Here is a 26,939-nt window from a genome sequence, read left to right as displayed (position 1 = left end):
TATTTTGTTTATTACTTAAGGTTTTTATTTATTCTTGTTTTTCTCGTATTTGTTTATTTTGTTGCTTTATTAAGAATTTTATTTATTTATATTTTTTACAATAAACTATGCTAGATTGAGTTTTCTATTTACCTACTATTTTTCTAAATCGATGTTTTCTCCGATACATTGGAGATCGATGTAATTGTGCTCTTGTTGAAATTGAGTTCAACATCGATTTTTTTACTCGATGTTCCCTGATTTAATTTGAATACATATAATGAAAAATACTCAATTTAAACTTAATTAGAAGAAAAACGAGGATACCTCCAGTTTGAATTAAATGACTTAAGCAATACACCGTTTTTCTTATCACTTATCATTATCTCATACAAAATTGGTTGATGCTAATAATGCGTACTCTTTGCGTAAGTTTGTTCAAGACACACAGAAAAAAAATCTAAAGATTACGTTGAGCTTTTATAAATACACAGTTTTAAACAAGACAATTTTTGACCCAACAAATTTCATTAAAAAATCTTTGCCATTGCTTTTTACCCCATGGCTGAGTGGGGGTAACGAACATCAGTGGTATCAATATCAAGGGTCGCCGCGACGGCATCGGCAGTATCTCTATCAGTATGCGCGTCGCTTTGGTTGACTAAAGACGTCGACGTCGGTGCGTAAATTTCGCGCTTATTTCGATAACACAACAAAAAAAAGTGTTCAAGGACTTTAATCATTCGTACTAAAGTGGTTTTAGGACAGTTGCAAAAAAATGAGTGGTAAGTCTGTCTACAAAACTCATTAAAACTAATTGTAATATACTTTGAAAAGTTGCTATTTATGCCAGAAAATTTTTCGTTTGTTTTGTGTCGCGCGTTTTGAACAGTCTTAATTTCGGCCATAGTTATGCAAACATAATTTCATTATCGTTTAATCAGATTTTATTGTTTGTATATGCTAAACTGTGCACGAACCTGGGCCAAATTATTCGTGACTATTTAAATATAAATTAACACGCTTGCTTTAATTACAAATTCTGATATGCGCCTAAGTTACATTGAGGATTTTGGTTCTGAGATTGACCTAACTTCATCTAAATCTGTCAAAAATAACTTTATTTGTAATTTAAGAGTAATTTCAAAGGTAAATATTAAAGAGTAATAAAAAGCGAATTTCCGTTTTAATGTAAACTTTTAAATTTTACGTCTGATCTAACTAAACCATGAAAGGTTTTGGCATGGCTTGCAGACTCTAATATAATGCAGTAATTAAATAATAAAAGATCTGACATATTTAATTAAGCCGCTGTAGTAAACTGACCTTAAAGTTTCCTCGAGAAGACGAAGCAAACCGAAAAATAGAAAAAAATCGGTCATTTATACAACATTTATAACTGCAATTTTTAAATGCAGTAATGAAGAACTAATTATTTTAGTACCTAAGTTTTATAAAATGTAATCATTAACTTGATCAATACCACAGGCTGTCTCTCACATGCGAAAACACCCAAATTCCTTATTTCCAATTCGAGGTTACTGAACTAAAAATTGAGAAATTCTTGAGCAAGTAATTAAAACTCTCGTTTTTTAGTTTCTTTTGTAGGATATTCATTACATAGAATTAATTAAATATTTTTCAATTAAATTTGGATTTATCATTTTTGCTTTCATAAGACCAGCCTTTTGTTAAATTGTACTTCTATAAAATATTCAAAGAGTTGGATTATTCAAAAGCGATTACATATAAAGGTTTATATAAAAATACGTTACCAATATGTCAATGATATTTGTGATTTTACTTCGTATAAACATCACTAATAAGACAAACTTGACTTTTGATTTTTTTGTTGGTATAATTGTCTCTTGGTTCTAAATCCAAAACTCGTTTTATTTGATCAGCTGTCATGAAAAATTAGTACATTGAGCGAATTGCGAATATAATACTATACTTTTTCTACGAACAAGTAGTGAAAAGTAACAATCAGTAATACACATTTTTCGCATTTTCATTAATTAAATTTTAATTAATGAACATTTTAACTTAGCCCTGTTTATTTTGAGTTAGGGTTCGGAACATTTATTGTAATATTAGAACAGTTTGTAAAACAGAGAGATGGTGTGGTGATGACCATCGTTAAATTCTCATTTGGTGCGTTGATAATGGGGTTATAATGTAAATTGTCATTGTAACCACCAAAGGATTTTATTGTGGTTCAATGGACCAGTGAATTATAAAAATCCCCACCTGGGAAGGCCGTGAATTATGAATTCATTATTCAGCTGCTTGAAATACAGAAAACGTGGATTTTTTTACATTTTTCCGGTAATCTATGGCATCTACGTGTAAAATCTAGAATTAACAATATTTTTTATAATCGTCCACAGAAAGGTATTAAAAATACAAATGTATTTTTTAAAAGTAAGACTTTTCTGTCCCCAAACATTTTTGTCCGATCTATGGTGGCGCCATCTATCCATAGTTTCGCATATTACATCAAAATACCGACATTATTTTCAATTTTATAATTATTTGGGTCACATCAAATCAACAAACTGCTGTAAAATGCAACAAAAATGTGTTGAATTGTTGAAAATTAACATGTCTAGCAGTGCTGCTAAATCAAGCATTAAACCGTAAATAAAAATTAATTAACTTGTAAATTTAATGATGTCGCCAAAAAAATCTTGTGTGTATCACGGCCAAAAAGGGACATTTTGCCCTCGCCTTCTTTCTGACCTCGGTTATCGCCGAAAAGACTCGGCCAAAAAAGAAACAGTTTTTGACCTTGGTACACAAATAACTATTTTAACGGCATTGACATAATGGCTGATATGCATAGAAATCCAGCATTTGCTGGGAAATGGACAATTACTAGTTTTTAATCGTTTATTAACTCTGCCAAATTGCAACAATGTAGCTCAAAAGACTGTTTTATTTTAGAAATTTTTATTTAGAAGGCGAAGCAGAAAAATAAGAAATCCTTACTAAATTATGAAAAAATTGGGGGAAAGTTTTACTTTCTAATCGTTTATTAACTCTTCCAAATTGCAACATTGTAGATCTAAAGACACAAATTTTAGAAATTTTTATTTTCAAGGCAAAGCCGAAATATGAGAAATCCTCAATTAAAACTCGTAATTTTGGTAATTTTAGTGCTACAGCTATGAAATTGAAGACAATTTCTAGTTTCTAATTGTTTATTAACTCTGCCAAATTGCAACATTGTAGATCAAAAGACACACATTTTAGAAATTTTTTTTTACAAGGCGAAGCAGAAAAATGAGAATTCCTACCTAAAAACTCGTAATTTTGGTAATTTTAGTGCTACAGCTATGAAATTGAAGAAAATTTCTAGTTTCTAATTGTTTATTAACTCTGCCAAATTGCAACATTGTAGATCAAAAGACACAAATTTTAGAAAATTTTATTTACAAGGCGAAGCAGAAAAATGAGAAATGAGAATTAAAAGTCGTAGTTTTTGTAATTTTAGTGCTATAGCTATGAAATTTGGGGAAATAACTAATTTTCGATCGTTTATTAACTTTGATAAATTGCAACGTTGAAAACTAAAAGACACAAATTTTAGAAATTATTATTTACAAGTCGAAACTGAAAAATGAGAAATCTTCCCTAAAAACTCGTAATTTTGGTAATTTTAGTGCTACAGCTATGAAATTGAAGAAAATTTCTAGTTTCTAATTGTTTATTAACTCTGGCAAATTGCAACATTGTAGATCAAAAGACACACATTTTAGAAATTTTTTTTTACAAGGCGAAGCAGAAAAATGAGAATTCCTACCTAAAAACTCGTAATTTTGCTAATTTTAGCGCTACAGTTATGAAATTTGGGGAAATAACTAATTTTCGATCTTTTATTAACTCTGCCAAAATGCAATATTGTAGATCGAAAGACACAAATTTTAGAAATTTTTATTTTCAAGGCAAAACCGAAAAATGAGAAATCTTCCCTAAAAACTCGTCATTTTGGTAATTTTAGTGCTACAGCTATGAAATTGAAGAAAATTTCTAGTTTCTAATTGTTTATTAACTCTGGCAAATTGCAACATTGTAGATCAAAAGACACACATTTTAGAAATTTTTTTTTACAAGGCGAAGCAGAAAAATGAGAATTCCTACCTAAAAACTCGTAATTTTGCTAATTTTAGCGCTACAGTTATGAAATTTGGGGAAATAACTAATTTTCGATCTTTTATTAACTCTGCCAAAATGCAATATTGTAGATCGAAAGACACAAATTTTAGAAATTTTTATTTTCAAGGCAAAACCGAAAAATGAGAAATCTTCCCTAAAAACTCGTCATTTTGGTAATTTTAGTGCTACAGCTATGAAATTGAAGGAAATTTCTAGTTTCTAATTGTTTATTAACTCTGGCAAATTGCAACATTGTAGATCAAAAGACACACATTTTAGAAATTTTTTTTTACAAGGCGAAGCAGAAAAATGAGAATTCCTACCTAAAAACTCGTAATTTTGGTAATTTTAGCGCTACAGTTATGAAATTTGGGGAAATAACTAATTTTCGATCTTTTATTAACTCTGCCAAAATGCAATATTGTAGATCAAAAGACACAAATTTTAGAAATTTTTATTTTCAAGGCAAAGCCGAAAAATGAGAAATCTTCCCTAAAAACTCGTAATTTTGGTAATTTTAGTGCTACAGCTATGAAATTGAAGATAATTTCTAGTTTCTAATTGTTTATTAACTCTGCCAAATTGCAACATTGTAGATCAAAAGACACAAATTTTAGAAAATTTTATTTACAAGGCGAAGCAGAAAAATGAGAAATGAGAATTAAAAGTCGTAGTTTTTGTAATTTTAGTGCTATAGCTATGAAATTTGGGGAAATAACTAGTTCTCGATCGTTTATTACCTTTGCTAAATTGAAACATTGAAAACTAAAAGACACAAATTTTAGAAATTTTTATTTACAAGTCGAAACTGAAAAATGAGAAATCTTCCCTAAAAACTCGTCATTTTGGTAATTTTAGTGCTACAGCTATGAAATTGAAGAAAATTTCTAGTTTCTAATTGTTTATTAACTCTGGCAAATTGCAACATTGTAGATCAAAAGACACACATTTTAGAAAATTTTATTTACAAGGCGAAGCAGAAAAATGAGAAATGAGAATTGAAAGTCGTAGTTTTTGTAATTTTAGTGTTATAGCTATGAAATTTGGGGAAATAACTAGTTCTCGATCGTTTATTACCTTTGCTAAATTGAAACATTGAAAACTAAAAGACACAAATTTTAGAATTTTTTATTTACAAGTCGAAACTGAAAAATGAAAAATCTTCCCTAAAAACTCGTAATTTTGGTAATTTTAGTGCTATAGCTATGAAATTGAAGAAAATTTCTAGTTTCTAATTGTTTATTAACTATGCCAAATTGCAACATTGTAGATCAAAAGACACAAATTTTAGAAAATTTTATTTACAAGGCGAAGCAGAAAAATGAGAAATGAGAATTAAAAGTCGTAGTTTTTGTAATTTTAGTGCTATAGCTATGAAATTTGGGGAAATAACTAGTTTTCGATCGTTTATTAACTTTGCTAAATTGCAACGATGAAAACTAAAAGACACAAATTTTAGAAATTTTTATTTACAAGTCGAAACTGAAAAATGCGAAATCTTCCCTAAAAACTCGTCATTTTGGTAATTTTAGTGCTACAGCTATGAAATTGAAGAAAATTTCTAGTTTCTAATTGTTTATTAACTCTGGCAAATTGCAACATTGTAGATCAAAAGACACAAATTTTAGAAAATTTTATTTACAAGGCGAAGCAGAAAAATGAGAAATGAGAATTAAAAGTCGTAGTTTTTGTAATTTTAGTGCTATAGCTATGAAATTTGGGGAAATAACTAATTTTCGATCGTTTATTAACTTTGATAAATTGCAACGTTGAAAACTAAAAGACACAAATTTTAGAAATTATTATTTACAAGTCGAAACTGAAAAATGAGAAATCTTCCCTAAAAACTCGTAATTTTGGTAATTTTAGTGCTACAGCTATGAAATTGAAGAAAATTTCTAGTTTCTAATTGTTTATTAACTCTGGCAAATTGCAACATTGTAGATCAAAAGACACACATTTTAGAATTTTTTTTTTACAAGGCGAAGCAGAAAAATGAGAATTCCTACCTAAAAACTCGTAATTTTGCTAATTTTAGCGCTACAGTTATGAAATTTGGGGAAATAACTAATTTTCGATCTTTTATTAACTCTGCCAAAATGCAATATTGTAGATCGAAAGACACAAATTTTAGAAATTTTTATTTTCAAGGCAAAACCGAAAAATGAGAAATCTTCCCTAAAAACTCGTCATTTTGGTAATTTTAGTGCTACAGCTATGAAATTGAAGAAAATTTCTAGTTTCTAATTGTTTATTAACTCTGGCAAATTGCAACATTGTAGATCAAAAGACACAAATTTTAGAAAATTTTATTTACAAGGCGAAGCAGAAAAATGAGAAATGAGAATTAAAAGTCGTAGTTTTTGTAATTTTAGTGCTATAGCTATGAAATTTGGGGAAATAACTAGTTTTCGATCGTTTATTAACTTTGCTAAATTGCAACGTTGAAAACTAAAAGACACAAATTTTAGAAATTATTATTTACAAGTCGAAACTGAAAAATGAGAAATCTTCCCTAAAAACTCGTAATTTTGGTAATTTTAGTGCTACAGCTATGAAATTGAAGAAAATTTCTAGTTTCTAATTGTTTATTAACTCTGGCAAATTGCAACATTGTAGATCAAAAGACACACATTTTAGAATTTTTTTTTTACAAGGCGAAGCAGAAAAATGAGAATTCCTACCTAAAAACTCGTAATTTTGCTAATTTTAGCGCTACAGTTATGAAATTTGGGGAAATAACTAATTTTCGATCTTTTATTAACTCTGCCAAAATGCAATATTGTAGATCGAAAGACACAAATTTTAGAAATTTTTATTTTCAAGGCAAAACCGAAAAATGAGAAATCTTCCCTAAAAACTCGTCATTTTGGTAATTTTAGTGCTACAGCTATGAAATTGAAGAAAATTTCTAGTTTCTAATTGTTTATTAACTCTGGCAAATTGCAACATTGTAGATCAAAAGACACAAATTTTAGAAAATTTTATTTACAAGGCGAAGCAGAAAAATGAGAAATGAGAATTAAAAGTCGTAGTTTTTGTAATTTTAGTGCTATAGCTATGAAATTTGGGGAAATAACTAGTTTTCGATCGTTTATTAACTTTGCTAAATTGCAACGTTGAAAACTAAAAGACACAAATTTTAGAAATTATTATTTACAAGTCGAAACTGAAAAATGAGAAATCTTCCCTAAAAACTCGTAATTTTGGTAATTTTAGTGCTACAGCTATGAAATTGAAGAAAATTTCTAGTTTCTAATTGTTTATTAACTCTGGCAAATTGCAACATTGTAGATCAAAAGACACACATTTTAGAATTTTTTTTTTACAAGGCGAAGCAGAAAAATGAGAATTCCTACCTAAAAACTCGTAATTTTGCTAATTTTAGCGCTACAGTTATGAAATTTGGGGAAATAACTAATTTTCGATCTTTTATTAACTCTGCCAAAATGCAATATTGTAGATCGAAAGACACAAATTTTAGAAATTTTTATTTTCAAGGCAAAACCGAAAAATGAGAAATCTTCCCTAAAAACTCGTCATTTTGGTAATTTTAGTGCTACAGCTATGAAATTGAAGAAAATTTCTAGTTTCTAATTGTTTATTAACTCTGCCAAATTGCAACATTGTAGATCAAAAGACACAAATTTTAGAAAATTTTATTTACAAGGCGAAGCAGAAAAATGAGAAATGAGAATTAAAAGTCGTAGTTTTTGTAATTTTAGTGCTATAGCTATGAAATTTGGGGAAATAACTAATTTTCGATCGTTTATTAACTTTGATAAATTGCAACGTTGAAAACTAAAAGACACAAATTTTAGAAATTATTATTTACAAGTCGAAACTGAAAAATGAGAAATCTTCCCTAAAAACTCGTAATTTTGGTAATTTTAGTGCTACAGCTATGAAATTGAAGAAAATTTCTAGTTTCTAATTGTTTATTAACTCTGGCAAATTGCAACATTGTAGATCAAAAGACACACATTTTAGAAATTTTTTTTTACAAGGCGAAGCAGAAAAATGAGAATTCCTACCTAAAAACTCGTAATTTTGCTAATTTTAGCGCTACAGTTATGAAATTTGGGGAAATAACTAATTTTCGATCTTTTATTAACTCTGCCAAAATGCAATATTGTAGATCGAAAGACACAAATTTTAGAAATTTTTATTTTCAAGGCAAAACCGAAAAATGAGAAATCTTCCCTAAAAACTCGTCATTTTGGTAATTTTAGTGCTACAGCTATGAAATTGAAGAAAATTTCTAGTTTCTAATTGTTTATTAACTCTGGCAAATTGCAACATTGTAGATCAAAAGACACACATTTTAGAAATTTTTTTTTACAAGGCGAAGCAGAAAAATGAGAATTCCTACCTAAAAACTCGTAATTTTGGTAATTTTAGCGCTACAGTTATGAAATTTGGGGAAATAACTAATTTTCGATCTTTTATTAACTCTGCCAAAATGCAATATTGTAGATCAAAAGACACAAATTTTAGAAATTTTTATTTTCAAGGCAAAGCCGAAAAATGAGAAATCTTCCCTAAAAACTCGTAATTTTGGTAATTTTAGTGCTACAGCTATGAAATTGAAGATAATTTCTAGTTTCTAATTGTTTATTAACTCTGCCAAATTGCAACATTGTAGATCAAAAGACACAAATTTTAGAAAATTTTATTTACAAGGCGAAGCAGAAAAATGAGAAATGAGAATTAAAAGTCGTAGTTTTTGTAATTTTAGTGCTATAGCTATGAAATTTGGGGAAATAACTAGTTTTCGATCGTTTATTAACTTTGCTAAATTGCAACGTTAAAAACTAAAAGACACAAATTTTAGAAATTTTTATTTACAAGTCGAAACTGAAAAATGAGAAATCTTCCCTAAAAACTCGTCATTTTGGTAATTTTAGTGCTACAGCTATGAAATTGAAGAAAATTTCTAGTTTCTAATTGTTTATTAACTCTGGCAAATTGCAACATTGTAGATCAAAAGACACACATTTTAGAAATTTTTTTTTACAAGGCGAAGCAGAAAAATGAGAATTCCTACCTAAAAACTCGTAATTTTGGTAATTTTAGCGCTACAGTTATGAAATTTGGGGAAATAACTAGTTTTCGATCGTTTATTAACTCTGCCAAAATGCAACATTGTAGATCGAAAGACACAAATTTTAGAAATTTTTATTTTTCAGGCAAAACCGAAATACGAGTATGAGAAATCCTGTATTAAAAGTCGTAATTTTGGTAATTTTAGTGCTACAGCTATGAAATTTGGGGAAATTATTCGTTTTCGATCGTATATGAACTTTGCTAAATTGCAACATTAAAGACTAAAAGACACAAATTTGAGATTTTATTTACAAGGCGAAGCAGAAAAATGAGAAATCTTCCCTAAAAACTCGTAATTTTGGTAATTTTGGTGCTACAGCTATGAAATTTGGGAAAATTTCTAATTTCTAAGTGTTAAGGCGGAAATAGATTTGCGAGAAATCTCGCGTGAGTTTCTGTAGAACAATGCTCTTCGTAGTGTAACTACCCCTGCAAGTTGACTCTCAGGAACTTGCGAAAGTTCTCGCGCGAGCTATTTTCTCTCCACTGTATACAAGCATTTTTGATCTCGCGCGAGTTCTCGCAACTTTTCCAAATTAAAGGGCTGTGAGAAATTGCAAAAGCCAAAACTCACCAGATTCTGGCGCGAAAAAATTGCAGTTTTTCCCTATAACAAGTGTCAACAAAACGGTAAACACAAATCAAGTTCACAGGTGAAAATAAAGGTAAAATGTCTTTCAGAGATGAGGGATTGCCTTTAAAATTTATTCATTTATTTGGACTTTCTATGTTTACTTTTTTACCACGTTTTTATATTATTTAAACAAGATTGTTTAACGCCAAATCATGAAATAAAAATTAAAAAATTAATTAAAATGATACAAGAATTTTGTTGTCGCATTTTAAGGGGCGTTTAAATTTAAGATCACTGACTGGAGACTAATAACTGAGGGGTGAAAAGCGAAACAAAGAAAGGCCACGTCGAACAGGATGACATTAGGCGCGTTAGTACAAACTGGCAACGAACTGAACAAGAACCACGGAAATGGAAAAGTTGAAGGAAGCAGAATGCATGAATAACGTAATAACGAGATACACTGTCACCAGAAACGCCAATTAAAAATGCCAGGACCTCTCCAAATATAATTATTTTTGAACACCCGTTATAATCAAGTTTCGAACTTGAAATAAAAAGAATGTAAAAGTAGACAATTGCAATTTCAACCGACTGTATGTATAAATTACTAAGTCTTCGACAGGCTTGTTTCCAACAACTTGTAGAAGCGGTTTATTTGCGTTCGTTTTAATGCACTGCAATTGATTCATTTATTACGAGTACAGACAATTTATTTTTCTTTCTTTAAAAATAAATGATTTTCTCTTAAATATTGATACACCAAAGCGCTTTATGGCTGCTTACCAAAGTCAGCACAGTTTCCGTTTTTCTTTCTTCAGAACTAAGTGTAAGATATGTGCAATTTTATAAACTAGGAAGATAAAAATGGTTTGGTTTGTTGTTGTCCTCAGTAGGTTTTGAAATTTCGAAAGTCATGTCGTTGATTGAAGATTTCTGTCAGGTAATTTCCCGTTGTCAAACTGAAAATTAAAAAAAAATAAAAAATTTTCAGAAGCAATTTTGATTCGAATCAGGAAAAGCTCTGTTATACCAAATTAATCACAACAAGCACTCTTGACTTTCATTTTTTTGCATTTTAAAACTGTTCCCATTACAAGCTATGGAATCCTAAAGGTAACTGAGAATAGGTTTTTATTTAATCTAAGCTTAATTTAAGCCCATTACATGCTAGTAGTAAAAGGTGCTATTTTACAATATTCATAAAAGTTAAAAGGTAAACTTAAGTAGGCGAAAACAAAACAACTTAAATGTAACAGTAGGCGAGAGTGGTAACTAATAGGCATTGCCGTTTCTAGTGTCAAAAGTTTAATTTCAAACTTTCAAATTCCACTAGAATTTAACTTTGTGCGATAAAAGAGAAAGAAATTGATAATTTCTTTATTGAGAGCCTTTCTTCTGTTAACCTAAAATAAAACAAATGAATCAGACATTAACAATAAACTATAAAGTACAGTTCCAACGAACATTTGATTTATGCAGATCGCTAAGTACACTTTGATTTTATTAAAACTAAGGTAGGTAAATTGATTTTTATATTTTGCGAACGGATATTAGGTTAGACTGCGGCGTCAAGATAATTTAATCGTAGGGTTGCTTGAATATCCCGACAGTAATGGCCCCTAATTCCATATCAATCGATGTAGTAATGACTGCTATTGATTTAGTAATCAAATGAGTGGGTATTCTTTCAAATGTAAGAGTGAACTAAAGATGCATAGTTAATATAAAATTTGTGGTATGCCACTTGACGTCATAAATGTCATCGTTATAAAATTTTTCGTTGATCGTTTATTAATGTCAACATTAGTGAATGATTTTGTCTAAAGAAGGATGCATTAATGGACGTCATTAATATATCGTACTTTTTCATTTTAAGTTAATTTGTCAAAAGTAATGAGTAATGAATAAATCCTTAATATTGGATAGTTTGGTGTCTACAATATTAGATATCCAATATTAAGTAACTATGTTATTGAAGAACACCGTTGACTAGATTTTATTAATTATTACGACTAATTTTCAATTAATTGTTTATTAAAATACAATAAAACCTTTGAAATAAACAAATAAAAACAATATTTATGTTTATTTTAGGGCCTCATTTTTAGATATCTTATATTCGGATTTTGACACCCATTACAGCATATGTATCTAGTATTAGGAAACCTTATTTCAGATTATCAAATTTATGACAAAATACACATTTGCTGATCAAATAAAAATTGTGTATTTTATTTGGAATTTAAACGTATAGATCAAAGTAAACATTTTATTGATTCAATTCAAAAACAGGTATTTTTACTACATTTTATCAAGTATCCAATATTCGGTGCTGTTCCCTTAAATATGGACCAAAATCAAGTTCATTAAAAACTTCAATCAGTTTGACAATGTTGACAGTCACAGATTAACTAATCGGCGACATATGTCACCTGTTTCAAAGGTGGCTATAATAATATAATTGATAATAATAAATTGCTGTTCGCTCTTTAGCGCTAGTTGCTGTGAGAGGGAAGCGATAAAATAAAGCTGTAAAATAATTTAGATTCTACATAATTTTTTCAACTCCGCTCGATTAAAGCCTTATTTTATATCGTCATTTGGGCACTTCTAAGTTATCGTGACATTAACCGACAATTGACAGGTTTTAATAATAAATCAGAGTCGTAGAAAAAGTATGGTTTGTAACCCATTTATAACACCGATCAACACGTTTTTTGTCTTTGGCTTCTAAATGTCAAATTTTGTTTTTTTCTACGTTACTAATAAAAAGAAAAAAAAAAATTCGATCAAAGTTTGCTTTTGTAGAAACGAGAGCAATTTTTCAATTTTTTAAGAAAAATGATTGATTTTTCATAATTTTATTTTAAAATATAATCAACATTTTTTTGCCGAACATCGGAATCTTTTTAATTTAAGAATAATAATTAGTAATAGCATACAAATGTAAAATAATAAAAAATCAAGTTCAAAAATGAATATTTTTAGTGATTTCCTTATGCTTGTATGGATTTTCTCGTTTTGACCTTAAATGTAATCTCCCATTTTGAAAAAATATGAGAAATAAGATCAATTGAGGTTAATTCTGATGATTTTTCTGTATAATAACAGTTATTGAGCATTCAAGTTACAAACATATTAATATGTTCTAAAGTATTTTTGCAGTTAGGAACACAGGCAAAGTGAGGCACCCATTTTTTATCATAATTTCGTATTCACAGGGTTAAATAGACTTCATAAGCTCCACAAATAAATTTGTTATCAAAGAAATTTTTTGCTTCTTATAATAAGTAATATAATGAGTAAAATGCAATTTGCTACCGTTTTGATCAACTTGCTGCTCGCAAAATTAATTAAATCTTCAAAATTTACTTATCGACGTAAAACACAAAAGCAAACTTTAGAAGCTAAGAATGTATACTTTAGTGTTTTTCGATACCTAGCATCAGAATTTATACATTAAAAGAAAGACAGAAAAAAAAAATTTTTGTCGATCTGTGTAATCTTTGTAAGTAATATATTCGTTTTTATTATACCTGCATCATAATCCTAAATTAAAACACGCAAAAGCGTGCAAAAATTATTGGCTCTTTATAGCTCGGATTTGCGGTACGTTAGAGGTACCTACAATTACGCCCTAGGGCATTAAGGTGTCATAGCAACCTCACAACAAACAGCGACTAGCTACTAATCGACTTGCTTTCTTTGCCCGCCATATTCAAATTGCATTTAAACTTAATAATCATCACACAGTCAAATTCAAAAGGTACCTGAATAAATAAACTGGTTGTAATGTTTTTTTGGTCTTAATTCTCCGTTTTGAGGCTGGAACACATTCATGCTTTGCAGGTCGCTGCGTTGCATAGCCATGCTCCACTGTGCTCGCGTTTTTGAGGTTATGTCAGATGGGTTATGTTAGAAATGTTTGTTGCGAAAATAAAGAAACATACAATGTTAAATATAACTTTATTGTGTTTTCACTCTTTCGTCAAAAATTACAATATAGGAGAAACATTTATTGTCTTTCATTTGTAACAAATGTGCAGTTGTTGAATGTTCCTGTGAAAGTTATACTTCTACAGTACATTGTTGAAATACCTTGATAAAATCTAAAAAAATGTAAAAAAAATTTTTGGCTTCTACTCTTCGAGAAAATCGAACTTTTAAAAGAATTAATTTGGCAACGTTGCATAGCGTAGTGCCTAAGAAGGAAAGATAGAAAAACTACAAGACGCTTACGTAAATTGGTGTAGTTATGGTATTCAATCAAAATTGATTAACGTCTTACTTTTAGGTTATTAGGCAACTTTTCAATTATTATTATCAAAGTAATTATTAACTAAAGAAAGAGTATTTTTATTTGAACAAGACGTTCCATTGATGGATGGTTATTTTCATATCCTTTGTGTAAAGTGCTGAATATTTTGCGAATTTATTTTTCCACTTGTTCTAACAATTTTTAAATGCCTACCTTAAGTACTTTTAGTTATGCTTGTGATATTAAAGAGCCTACAGTTGATGCACTTTGGAGAAAACGAATTCACCGAAAATGTTGTGAAGAAAGTGTGAGTGTTGCAAATTTCAAATTCTTTGGTTTAAAGTGCTATTGGTTTAATTTTAGCTCCATACTTCTTCAATCCAAAATTTATTGAACTGAAAAGTCGAAATCGCTAATTTCATCCCCACGACGAATTAATTCATTCTTTCATTCTTGCTGAACTTCTAACGAAATGTGTTTTTCATAAGTTGTTTTGGAATTGCACTTTCCTTTCGTCTACAAAGAAATAATGAGCTGAAAATACATTTTTCTTAACATAAATAAAGGCAAGAGAAAAGTAATCATTAATCAAAAATTGTATTTAAGAAAAAATAAAAACATTGGTTCTAAAGGAGGTGTTCAAAGTTTCTGCCTTCAGCGTCTAAACATGCTTGTGCTCTTCTTGACACATTTTCTTGAACCCTGGCCAACATGTTAGCATTAATTGCTGCTCCGGCTACATGAATTCGTTGTATTAAAATTTTTTATGTGGCTCCAAAAGAAAAAATCTAGGGGGTTTAAGTCCGGCGATTTGGGTGGCCATAAGACTGGTCCATTCCTCCCTATCCACCGATTTGGAAAGTTGTCGTCTAACCAACGTCGAACCGGTAACGCATTGTGGGGTGGAGCGCCATCTAACTGGAACCACAACTAACTGGGCAAAGTTGGTCGGTTAAATCAAAGTTAATTCAATTTTTTGTGCAATGGATCCATTTTCTGTTTTGTAAATCTCACCTTGTATATAATAAACACACATATTTTATTTGTTAAGTATTACAAGCCTTGTAGGCATAGATTTACAACACAACTGCAAATATCAATATTCAATATATCTTTTGCACTATCGATGTCCAAAAGCCTTGGTCTGTTACTACTTCCATCCCCTCTTTCAATATCCTCCTCGACCTTTTCTAACCATCGTTTTCTTAGTCTCCCTTTTCATATTTTACCTATCGGTCTCCTGCATTGGACTTGCTTAGTTGCCCAACGTGTCCCATCTTAATATTTGCGCCTTTATAGGTATATGCGGTTATTCTGGGCTCATGGTAGAGTGCATACACACCGCTTGGTTAATTCTTCTCTGCCATCCCAATATTTAGATTTCAATATAGCACTTAAACTTCCGTAATTTCAATTTTCATTTGCAACTCTGGCTTTAATTTCTTTCTCTTCTTTCCCCTCTTTTCCTACTTGCACTAGATGCACGAAGTCTTCAACTTCTTCAAAAATATATTTTCTATCAATTTCGCCGCTTCTCACTTCGCATTCTTCAGCTCATTCTTTATTTGGACTCGCCATCACCATGTATTTTGTTTTTTTCTCATTAATTTCCAGTCCAACTTTAAATACTTCTCCTTATTCTAACTTTCTTACCACCCGCTTTGGCTCTTTTTCCGATTTGACTAACAGACATTTATAAAGCGATTTGCCAACACAAATTTTCCTATCAATTGCTTGATTTCCTGAGAAGTTAGGACCACCATTTTGCCAATAATGCAACTGTAGCATTGCGTGATAAACTTATTCTCTATTGATACAGACATAACAAGGAGTTTTGGTATATTTTGCTGACTGTTTTCAAAAACGTAAACTTTTGTATAACTGTCAACGATGGCACTTCAATGTACACTCTAGTTAACTATTTGTGAAATAATAAACCAGACGTCAAAATATTTTGGTGAAACAAAATTTTACTTAACTGACAAATAAAATTTATCTATTGAATAACTTACTGAGCATTTAACTGACGTTGGTGAAACCCACCCTAAAGCTTTAAAGTTATCTAGGTAACAAAAAATAGTGAAATGTCAGGACCAATTTTTACTTATAATATAAATAAACATGAAAATTACAATTACTATTGTTCGAAATTTCAAAGCTCGCCGCTGTAAGCTGGTTACTGTTGTTTGTTGCTTCTAATTCATAACTAGTAGAAGCTTTTTCATTTTCATTCTGCTGTTGGACGTCCATAGCTCTTGATGAAGTTGATTTAGCAACCGATGTGTTCAGACCACCAGCAATGCGTTTGGAAACAACTATTTTGTTTAAAGTGGATTCTTCAATCACTCAAAGATTTCCATCCGACCTGACGATGCTCATACCACTGTTTGCCATAATCGTATGAAGTTCGTCGGAAAGCATGACCAGTATATTTCTCAGCGTCGTGTAGATTCAGAATTAATCGCAGTTCTGCATGCTCCGCTAGCTGCTAGCCTTTTAATATCTTCGCTCATTTTCGGAACGGATTTTTGCAAACGTGAAAAAATGTGCTTAACAACGTAAACAAACAATTGCTAACCGTCTCTACGAAAACGATTCACAAACAACTTTTGATAATTTTATTGTGTAAATTCACATTTTTTCAATGCGCCTCGAGGATTGTAAATGGATAGATATAATAAGAAATAGCAGCTGTTTCTATTTCTTAAACACAAGCTCCGTACTGATTAAACAAACTCGTGACTAAAGTGGCATTTACAAAACTAGTACATACTATTGTGACAATAGTTCACTCTAAAAAAAACCTTTAAAACGAAACGCCTGATGCAGCCAGACGATTCTGCTAAATCCGAAGAAATCCTGAATAAGCTATTCATTTCACGCATGTTCTAGTAGTGTGATATGGGAGTTTCAGTTCGAGGTGAATCGAATGCAAATCAACATTTTTTAAGCTTCATCGCCCATTTTTCGGTGAGATTCAACGTTTCGTTAACAATGAAAATGGAAACCTTTTCAAACAATCGTACAAAAATGTTCCGCATTTTTTGCTTGTGGGTATAATACCAACTGGAAGAAAAGAAAAGATACAATAATACATATGTTCATGACTCAAAAGGTTTTTTACCATTCACTGCAGACTACTAAGTAAAAAACGGGGTGAATACAAAAAATCTAAAAGTTTATAACGTATAATATGAGGTCTGTAGAGTAAATATTTTACAAGAATAACTTTTATGGCAGAATTTTGCCCACATTTTGATAAACACACTAATTATGTAATTACATACGTTAAAGTTGTAGCATCCTCTGTTAGATTTAATTGTTATTGTGCAGAAAACACCCTTGCAATCCCAAAACGATTTGTCAGCTCGCCGACGAGGAAGAATCGCAAGTATAAATTCTAACGAACCCATTAGTGAAATGCTCAAGTTTCCTCAAAAACAAACATTCGCACTGCTCTGAAAATGTCATCATCCAAACCGCTTATAAGTTTTAGATGTTTTAAATCAAACATCCTTTTCTAGAAAAAAAAGCAATGTTTGTCTACGTACGACACAAGCTACCGATGTCGGAAAGTGCAAATTTTTGTTAACATAAGTAGGAAACCGCAACTTTTACGATTACAGGATAGTTCTTTTAGGACAAGCGAGAAAGTTTGGAAAATAAATAAAATCTTCGCTTCAAATGTAAGCTCGGACTAGGAATTTTATCTCAATAGTCAATACGAGGACAATCAATATAATACAGTGACAGTCAAAATAAAGTGGTACACTAGGTACGTTTCTTGAACGACATTGTAATCCAGGCCAAAAATTAAACTGTTGAACTACTAAAAGGACGTTATCATAACTACCAGTTCAGTTTAAAAAAGGTTTTCTGAACGACCAATCACGGAACGGTATTTTAAATTTGGCGCCTATAAGAATTCATTGCAGGAAAAATTCGTTTTAGTTAAAGAATATTTTTCACCTTTGTACGTAGGTAGGTACATATCGGTACCTCAGAAGCATAAGGGTTTATTTTATTTTTGTAAAAAATGAGTTAAATAATGTTTTTTATTACTCTTCAAATCTTCTTTAAGACAGAAAAATAATCCCCATTAGATGAAAAAGAAACGATTTTAGGTTTAATGCCACCAATTTTTTTAAGATTCTGTAATTTCTTTATTTTTTATGTGATTTTAACGACATTTGTGGAGATTATCATTCTCGACTGCCTTAATTAATTGTCGAATTAGAAAAATTTGGACCGAAAAAAAGAATTTTTAGAAATTTTAGTTTCGAGGAGCAAAGACAAATTTTTGTTTTTTGACTAAAAAAAATGATATCAAACATTTTTAACGACCTGTAAATTCTTCCATTTTTAATTCCACTGTAACCAAATTTGTGGAGTTTATAAGTCTTGATTGTCTTATTAAGAGTACCGATTTAGAAAGATTTAGACCAAAAAAGAGAATATTTAGAAGTTTTTATTTGGACAACAGCGAAAATGTAATTTTTTTTCAACACAGTAATTTCGTTATTTTTAGTGCGACCGGAACGAAATTTATGCATGTTGTTTCTTTTGCTTATTTTAGTAATATCACTAATTTGCAAAAATTTAAATCGAAAAGTCGAAATTTCAGAAATTTTCGTTTTAATACCAAACAAAATGCCACCATTTTTTTTAAGATCCTGTAATTTCTTTATTTTTTATACGATTTTAACGACATTTGTGGAGATTATCACTCTCGACTGCCTCATTAAGAGTGTCGAATTAGAAAAATTTAGACCGAAAAAAAGAATTTTTAGAAATTTTAGTTTCGAGGACCAAAGAAAAATTTTTGTTTTTTGACTAAAAAAAATGTGATCAAACATTTTTAACGATCTGTCAATTCATTACTTTTAATTATACCAGAACCAAATTTGTAGAGTTTATAAGTCTTGATTTTCTTATTAAGAGTACCGATTTAGAAAGATTTAGACCAAAAAAGAGAATATTTAGAAATTTTTATTTGGACAACAGCGAAAATGTAAATTTTTTTCAACACAGTAATTTCGTTATTTTTAGTGCGACAAGAACGAAATTTATGCATGTTGTTTCTTTTGCTTATTTTAGTAATATCACTAATTTGCAAAAATTTAAATCGAAAAGTCGATTTAAGACCAAACAAAATGCCACCAATTTTTTTAAGATCCTGTAATTTCTTTATTTTTTATGTGATTTTAACGACATTTGTGGAGATTATCACTCTCGACTGCCATATTAAGAGTGTTGATTTAGAAAAGTTTAGACCGAAAAAGAAAATGTTTAGAAATTTGATTTCAAGAAGCAAAGAAAAATTTTCGTTTTTTTGACCAAAAAAATGTGAGCAAAGATTTTTAACGACTTGTAGGTTCTTCATTTTAATGCCACTATAACCAAATTTGTGGAATTTATAAGTGTTGACTGTCTTATTAAGAGTACCGATTTAGAAAAATTTAGACCAAAAAGGAGAATATTTAGAAATTTTTATTAGAACAACGGTGAAAATGTCATTTTTTTTCTACACTGTAATTTTGTTATTTTTAGTGCTACAGGAACGAAATTTATGCATGTTCTTTCTTTTAGAAAAACCACTAATTTGCAAAAATTTAGATCAAAAAGTCGAAGTTTTAGAAATTTTTGTTTTAAGATCAAAAAAATGTCACCAATTTTTTTTTAAGATTCTGTGGTTTCTTTATTTTGTATGTGATTTTAACTAAATTTGTGGCTCTTGACTCTCTTAGTTACAGTGCCGATTTACGAAATTTTGAGCGAAAAGGAGAATTTGTAGAAATTTTTATTTTGAGTTGCTAAAAAAAAAAATTACTTAAACATCTTGAACGCGCTTAAATTTCGACATTTTTGGTGTCACAAGAACAAAATTTGTGGGAGTTTTTTAAAGTTAAATAGTCCATAGAAGTTGTTGAATTTGGGTTAATTTTAAAATATCTTTGTTAGCCATTATTTCTGATAACATATTATCTATTTTTTTTTGTTAAAACATTATTCTTTTTTTTTGAAAATTTCTATTACTAAGTGGGACTTAAGTCTAGATAATCTATTTTTTCTTAGAAGCATAAGGAACCAAAGGTACATGTTACATACATGTTATTTCTTTTAGAAAAACCACTAATTTGCAAAAATTTAGATCAAAATTCGAATTTTTTGAAATTTTTGTTTTAAGACCAAAAAATTCCACCAATTTTTTAAGATCCTGTAATTTCTTTCTTTTGTATGTGATTTTAACGACATTTGTGGAGATTATCACTCTTGACTCTCTTATTTACAGTGCCGATTTACAAAAATTTAGGACGAAAAGGAAAATTTGTAAAAAAATTTATTTCGAGTAGCTAAAAAAATTACAAAAAAAACTTGACGCGCTTTAATTTCGACATTTTTGGTGTCACAAGAACGAAATTTACGGAAGTTTTTTTGGGTTAATTTACCTTTGTTTGCCACTATTTCTAATAAACTAATAACGTATTATCGTTTTTTTTGTTAAAACATTGTTATTTTTTTTTTAAATTTCTATTACCAAGTGGGACTTAAGTCTAGATAATCTAATTTTTCTTAGAAGGAACCAAGTGTAAAAATATGCCCAAAAAATTATTTTTGGATCAAAGGTTACGACTATTTCGCACGATTTGAAATAAATAGTCATCAATAACTCGCAATTCGCTCATAAATTGCATATTTGAAAAAGATTAATAACACCAGCGTGATTTTTTAGAATCATTTGGGGTCCTAACTTACAAATGCTTGACTGCTTAATTTCACATTTGACATTTGTACACAACAAGACATGCATCCATTTGTTAATTTGAACATAATTCACAAAGCTGACTCCGTGTTGCAAACAGCAAGCAGACACATCAATTATTCCAGAACTGAGGTGAGCTCAGCTCTGCTGGTTACATATAATCGCCAATACTGCCAACCCAATAATAGTTATTTACTGTAAAAGTGACTTCTTATAAAGCATTTAAGTCACGAGTCTAATATAAAATTTGATCCAATATTTCACACCGATTAAAAAAGAAACAACATTTGGGTTATAACTCACGGTGTCAAAGGCAGTTGAAAACTTATGTTCGTACTAACTAAATGAAGAGCTACCATGCGAATAAGAGTGTGTTGAATCCTCACTTACAAGCTGACGTGCGGCTCTGGAAACCGAAGTTTTGTCTGAGCGACACCAGTCAAATTAGTGCAACTTTAGCAATTATTGCTTATATGCGCTACTGAAAATTGAAATCGATCCGTTCGAAGAGACGTAACAATTTCTTGCGACAAATACTTTTGTGCACGAGATTTTTTTTGAAAATTGTAAATGTATTAGATGTTGATCTAAAAAAGTTGATAATTTAAGCTGATAACTACTTTAGCGTTTGACATGCGAGTTTGCGTTTCATGACAACAATTGCAGGAACGTAAACACAGGCGAGTTGTGCTATAAAGTTTCGGTGAAGGTGCTGTACATAATTTTTATTCTGCTTGTTACTACTTTTTTTACATGATTTTTTTAGGAAATCTAGTAGCAATAATCGATGAAAACATCAATTTTACGAAAATTTTATTTGAGGCAAAAAATGATCTAGGTTGATACAAAAACGCTTTCAAATTTATTACAAATATAAAAAAATCGCCCAACAATATTGTAACAGGGTTGCTGTATAATTTTTAACTATGATCTTCCAGTCTGAACAGTGGAATTATTTAGAAACGCGAGATTTTTCGAAAACTACAATTTTGTGGGTATTTAAATTAAATTTCTTACAAAATCGAAATTTAATAAAACATGAACGTTTTTCTAAAAGTTACTCCATATTTTTGTCATGTAACTTCTAAATGCGAAAAGATAATAGGAACAACTTTAAAACTTGTTAGAAAGAAAAGATCTATGCAAAAAAATTCAAAAAAGTTTTTAAAATCTGTTCGTTTTGGAGGATTTTCATCAGTTTTTCTCAATCTTTTTGACTAAAACTGACTCTCTCGGCGACTTCTATAATTCGTTGGGAAGCCTATTTAATTACCTTTGCAATGACATAGTGTTATGAATTTTGCAAGCTGTTAAGCTAAATTAAAAAAAAACAAATCTGAACTCGCAGCCCTCAAAAAAAACCTATTTTACAATCATCTCGGATTTCGGATTTAGAATCGAGAGGCAATTCTAATCTAGAAATGAATTTTCAATACTGCAGTACAAAATTTGCCGACTAGTGTAATTGCCATTTTCAGTGATGGCATTGACAAATTTGGCTTAAAGGAAATATCAAAGTTTTCTCAATTTTTAACCTACAGTTTGTGTTTATTGAGATTCTCAAAATAAAATTTAAAATATTTCATTCGCATCTGCCATGTACACAAAATTTGTATATTTTTACAATTTTGTAAAAATATGCACGAATCGTAATGTTAAAGAAGTAACAAAAATATTTCATTTAGTTATTATTTCAGTGCAGTGAAAATTCTTATTATTGTTTGTATGCATATTTTGCCCTGATTTATGGATTTCTTAATGTCATCACTATAGTAGAAATAATATTAATAGCGCGGAAAAAATAATAAACTTTTCAAATTTGCGGGGGAGATCGACGACGATGTTACGATTTTATTAGTTTGCAGTAAATAAATAGTTCAATAATAGCACCAACTAACGCGCAGGACATTGCACAAATTTTTGTAACTTATTAGATTGAATCATCTAAATTCTCCTTAGATTCTTTCTAGATTTTTCCCGAATTGTCTTTAACTTTTTTTATTTTCTATGTTTTTTTTAGATTTTTTCCTAAAAAAGTTCCTTGAAATTCACACTAAAATTACCTCATTAAAACCTATTTTCGTCAATATTTAGTTTACTAATAAAGCGTAAATTAATTTGGCTTTGAATTTCCTTACATTAACAAATAACTAAACTCCGCTCTTAAATGTATCGGAATTATTTTTTTTTTAATTTCCGATTAAACCTATGTAAATCTACTTCGGTCGATATTTATTTATGAAAATTGACAAAAAAATCATATTTTAGTTGTAAATGTGTTTTAGACGACAATAATCTGAGTTGTTTCCTCACAAGTCAGGATCACCTCAGAAGTTCCGATGTCTCGCTTATTTCTGAAGAAACGCAGAATTTTACGCAAATTTGAAATAAGGGCTAGAAATCTACAAATGACAACAATTAACTTATTGACTACAAATGACAACAATTAAGTTACGGCCGATTAAAGTTTCGGATAGAAAATTTTTAGTTCTCATACTGTATTGGCGCTCATTTTACGCAGAATTTCGCGCTGAATCCAAACCCGATTAAAATTTTGGCTTGTCGCTAAAGGGCCACAATTTGTAAGATTTGGAAATATCTTGAAAAATACGGCACATAAAGAGAGGCGTAAATTAGATCAAAAATGCATAACTCTGCGCTTTCTGATTATTAAACGATTCCGAAGTCGAAAATTATTTGTCGCGACTGTAGGAATAATTCCAAGTGAAGTGGTCCCATTTTTTTTTACTGTGGTATCTTTGAAAAAGTAGGCAATATGTACTTCATAAATTTCTTGTAAATGATTTTGATCAAAATGCTTAATATACTGAGTGTTAAATTTTCTCATTGTTTGCAGGCATAAATTAGAAGTTGAGAAAATAGAAAGACAATTAAAAAGTTTGCTGCAGTTTCTATAGAACTTTTCGTTGAGAAAAAACGTAAAAATGCACTTCACTATAATACAAATATTTAATTTAAATGCTATAAAAGTGATAAAAACACTCTTAATTTTAATACATATCAAGTGTTGCTCAGGTCACAAAAGTTAAAATAAATTAGCAAAAGAAACAAACAATTTAGTTATTTCACTTCTACATGAAGCTTGAAATAATAGTAGGTATACAGGTGTCCCAGAACTCGTGACCCAGAGAAAAAAGGCTTATAAAGGCAACAATTCTGAACCAAAATTTAAAAACAAAAATTTTCTAGCTCAAAAAATAATTGAGTCAAGACAAAAAAACGGCAGCCAATCCGGAAGCTGAACAGAATTTGAAAATCAGTAACTATGGCCACATACTATCGTCCATTGGTCCGACTCTCGTTGCCTAGGAAATTGGGATAGCATTTTACTCCACCTTTAGAATAAGCTTTAGGGATTGGTTGTTAATTTTTTATCCTTTCTCGAATACTATTAAACTCAGTTAATTTTTGTTTTGAAATTTACCATCTGTATTGCTGTTGGCACCCACCTTTGCTCTCTGGGTCATGAGTTCTGGACACCCTGTATATTATTATACGAACATGTTATTGGGCTTATTTACAAGGTTGAGTTTGCAACACGAGCAAGTGGAGGAAATCTACCGAGCGAATAACGACCATAACATGCGAGTGTAGTAGTATGCTTTATTTACGACCACAAAAAAGTCATGGTTTACAATGTCTGACGGAGTACTCATTAATGTCTATACACTGTTTCTTCGTCAAAATACACAATAACTTTAATGACTTTAAACTCCAACTCCAATTCACAGTGACCTAAACTTTCATTAATTATATTAGTTAATTCTCCATTTTTGAACACTGTATTATAAACTGATTGTAAAACAACACATTTCTAACCAGGTCGTATATCTAAAAAGTTCAAAAATTGTCATTTGTATCAAAATTTGTCCGCAGTGACACAAATTCTTTATGGAACAAACGTTTCGTTTTGCATAAAGCAAGAAATTGCAGTATCGACGACGTTATGCGCTCAGACCACGAAGTATCTGCAGTAAATGAAACTTCACCAAAAAATATCTCGTAGATGTGGTTGCGTCGTCAATAAGTCACAATATCATCTATCTAAAAGCAATACAATATCTCGTTTTATGTTATTTGTATTTATTTCCTCAAGGCGAACATTTACATTACCGCATTTCGTGCTCCACAAAATTTGATTGATCTCTCTTCAAGTAGGTATCAGTGGAAAACCATAGCTCTAAAAGAGTTGGGGTTGCATAATATATTACCTCTAATAATTTTATAAAAATATAAAGAGAGAAATACAAATAAAAAGAGTGAAATGCTAAAAATAAACTAAAATCACTTAGCTTTCTGTAAGTAATTTGATTGGAGCTTTCTTACATTTCACCTTGCGTCTGTCTCTTCTTTCCTTACTTATTATTGGCCCAATAAGTGAGTTAAGATACTTTTTCAGAAAGTAAACTAATGTATGTATTCATCTGTTTACATATCATTTTATTGCCATTAAATTGTAACGTTTTGATTGGTCGATCAGAAATGAATAAGATCCTTCTTAAAGTTAAATATTAGCGATTCACGTTCGGCAGAAGTAACTAATAGATACTTTTGTGTCGCTACGTTAAATTTCTGAAATAACTAGGAATTAAACATTGGCATCATTGTCTATCAAATAAATTTGTCATTCAAATTTGACAATACAACGAGATGGAATCAACTATTACAAGACAAGCAGTTTCAAAAGGAAGAAAACAGGATCGGAAGGAACAAAGTCAAATTTATGGTTAAAATCAATTTTGCAAAGCACACCAAACAACTGGAAAAACTTTGTTTCACACTGCGAAAAATTAATTAGGCAAGACTAGACAGCACTCATGGGAAACGCAGCTGTAGACAACATTCCACCAATCATTGTAACACTAACAAAGTCAGATTCAGAAGATGAAATGGATGAACTAGTTGAATCTGATTCGGAGCTCTGATGATTTTCTTCTTTTTCGTTTGGAAAATAAATATTTACCTTTAAAAACAGATCAAAAACTGTCATTTGGATGACATCTGTTTTACAAGACATTTTACACTAGAAAAATTATAACTCTAGTTACACAGCTCAAAAATAAAAGTTACTAAATTTAGTTACTTCTACCGAACGTGAATCTTTAATACACCTTAGCCTTTGATCGTGTCACTATCACTGTGTCCTTGGTTATCTCTAGATAATCTACAGCCTGATAAGTAAGTAATTGGCAACTAAAAGATCTATAAATGATAGCTCTGTCCTGATGATAATGGGATTTCAGTCCTTCGCAGCATCCCTGAAAGGATGGACCATTTATAGACACCTTATATAACCGTCTCCATGCGTGGCACTTTCCTTTTCGTCTCTTCAATTAAACTTAAATGGAATCGATTTTACAGCTCCCTGCGAAATTTCTTCTAAATAAATAACGAAATTAAGTGCTATTGACAAGACTGTTTTGTAAACAATCCACTCTAAAAACAATTAGTTCAATCACAGTGTTGATTTTCAGTTCAACCAGGTAATTGAATACACTAACTGAAAGCAGTCAGTTTTAATAACGAATTGTCAGTTATAATGTCACAAGAGCATAGAATATAATAATCGATATAATACCCGATTGACGAGTCATAATTATCATTATCCAAATTAGAATTTATTCTCAAACACCAAATTTCGTCAAAAAATGCTGACGCGCGTTTCGATAGCAATTCTACCATCATCCGAGCGATGATTAAATATTTTTGTATTTTAGTTAATTTTTGTCAACACTAAGATTTGATCCAACAATTTTCTTTGAGAATAATTATCATTACAAATACATACCTAATATAAGGAATTTTATGATAGCCTGAAATTTTTACTTGCTAGAAATCAGTAAGTCAGATTACAAATTTTCAATTAAAAAATGACGTTTTGCTCTTAAAAAGATTCAGTGCTAATTTAAAATCACGGTTTCTTCGTTAGCATGATATGATATAATCCACCGATTCAACACCAAATGGATTATTTCACGATGCTAAGCTATTAATCGATGATTAGTTGTTGATTACTATTATTACTGCAGTGTCTGACCGAGTTTTTTTTTTTTAAATGAAGAATTATAATCAGTGTA

At 30.2% G+C, this 26,939-nt stretch overlaps 1 protein-coding gene across 1 annotated transcript in view; it reads left to right on the top strand.

Annotated features, from left to right (window-relative positions):
• Window positions 1–611: 611 nt before the first annotated feature.
• The window catches only part of TrissinR (Trissin receptor), a 182,994-nt gene continuing 156,666 nt past the window's right edge, over window positions 612–26,939 (top strand). Inside the window, exon 1 of the mRNA XM_088035983.1 lies at window positions 612–764. The gene's annotated coding sequence lies outside the window, so the exon portion shown is untranslated. The remainder of the gene's footprint in view (window positions 765–26,939) is intronic.

Source organism: Gnatocerus cornutus, chromosome 5 (assembly GCF_029298725.1).
Source record: "Gnatocerus cornutus isolate USDA-ARS CGAHR chromosome 5, icGnaCorn1.1, whole genome shotgun sequence".
NCBI classification, from domain to species: Eukaryota; Metazoa; Arthropoda; class Insecta; order Coleoptera; family Tenebrionidae; genus Gnatocerus; species Gnatocerus cornutus.
This window is presented reverse-complemented; position numbering and strand designations above follow the sequence as displayed.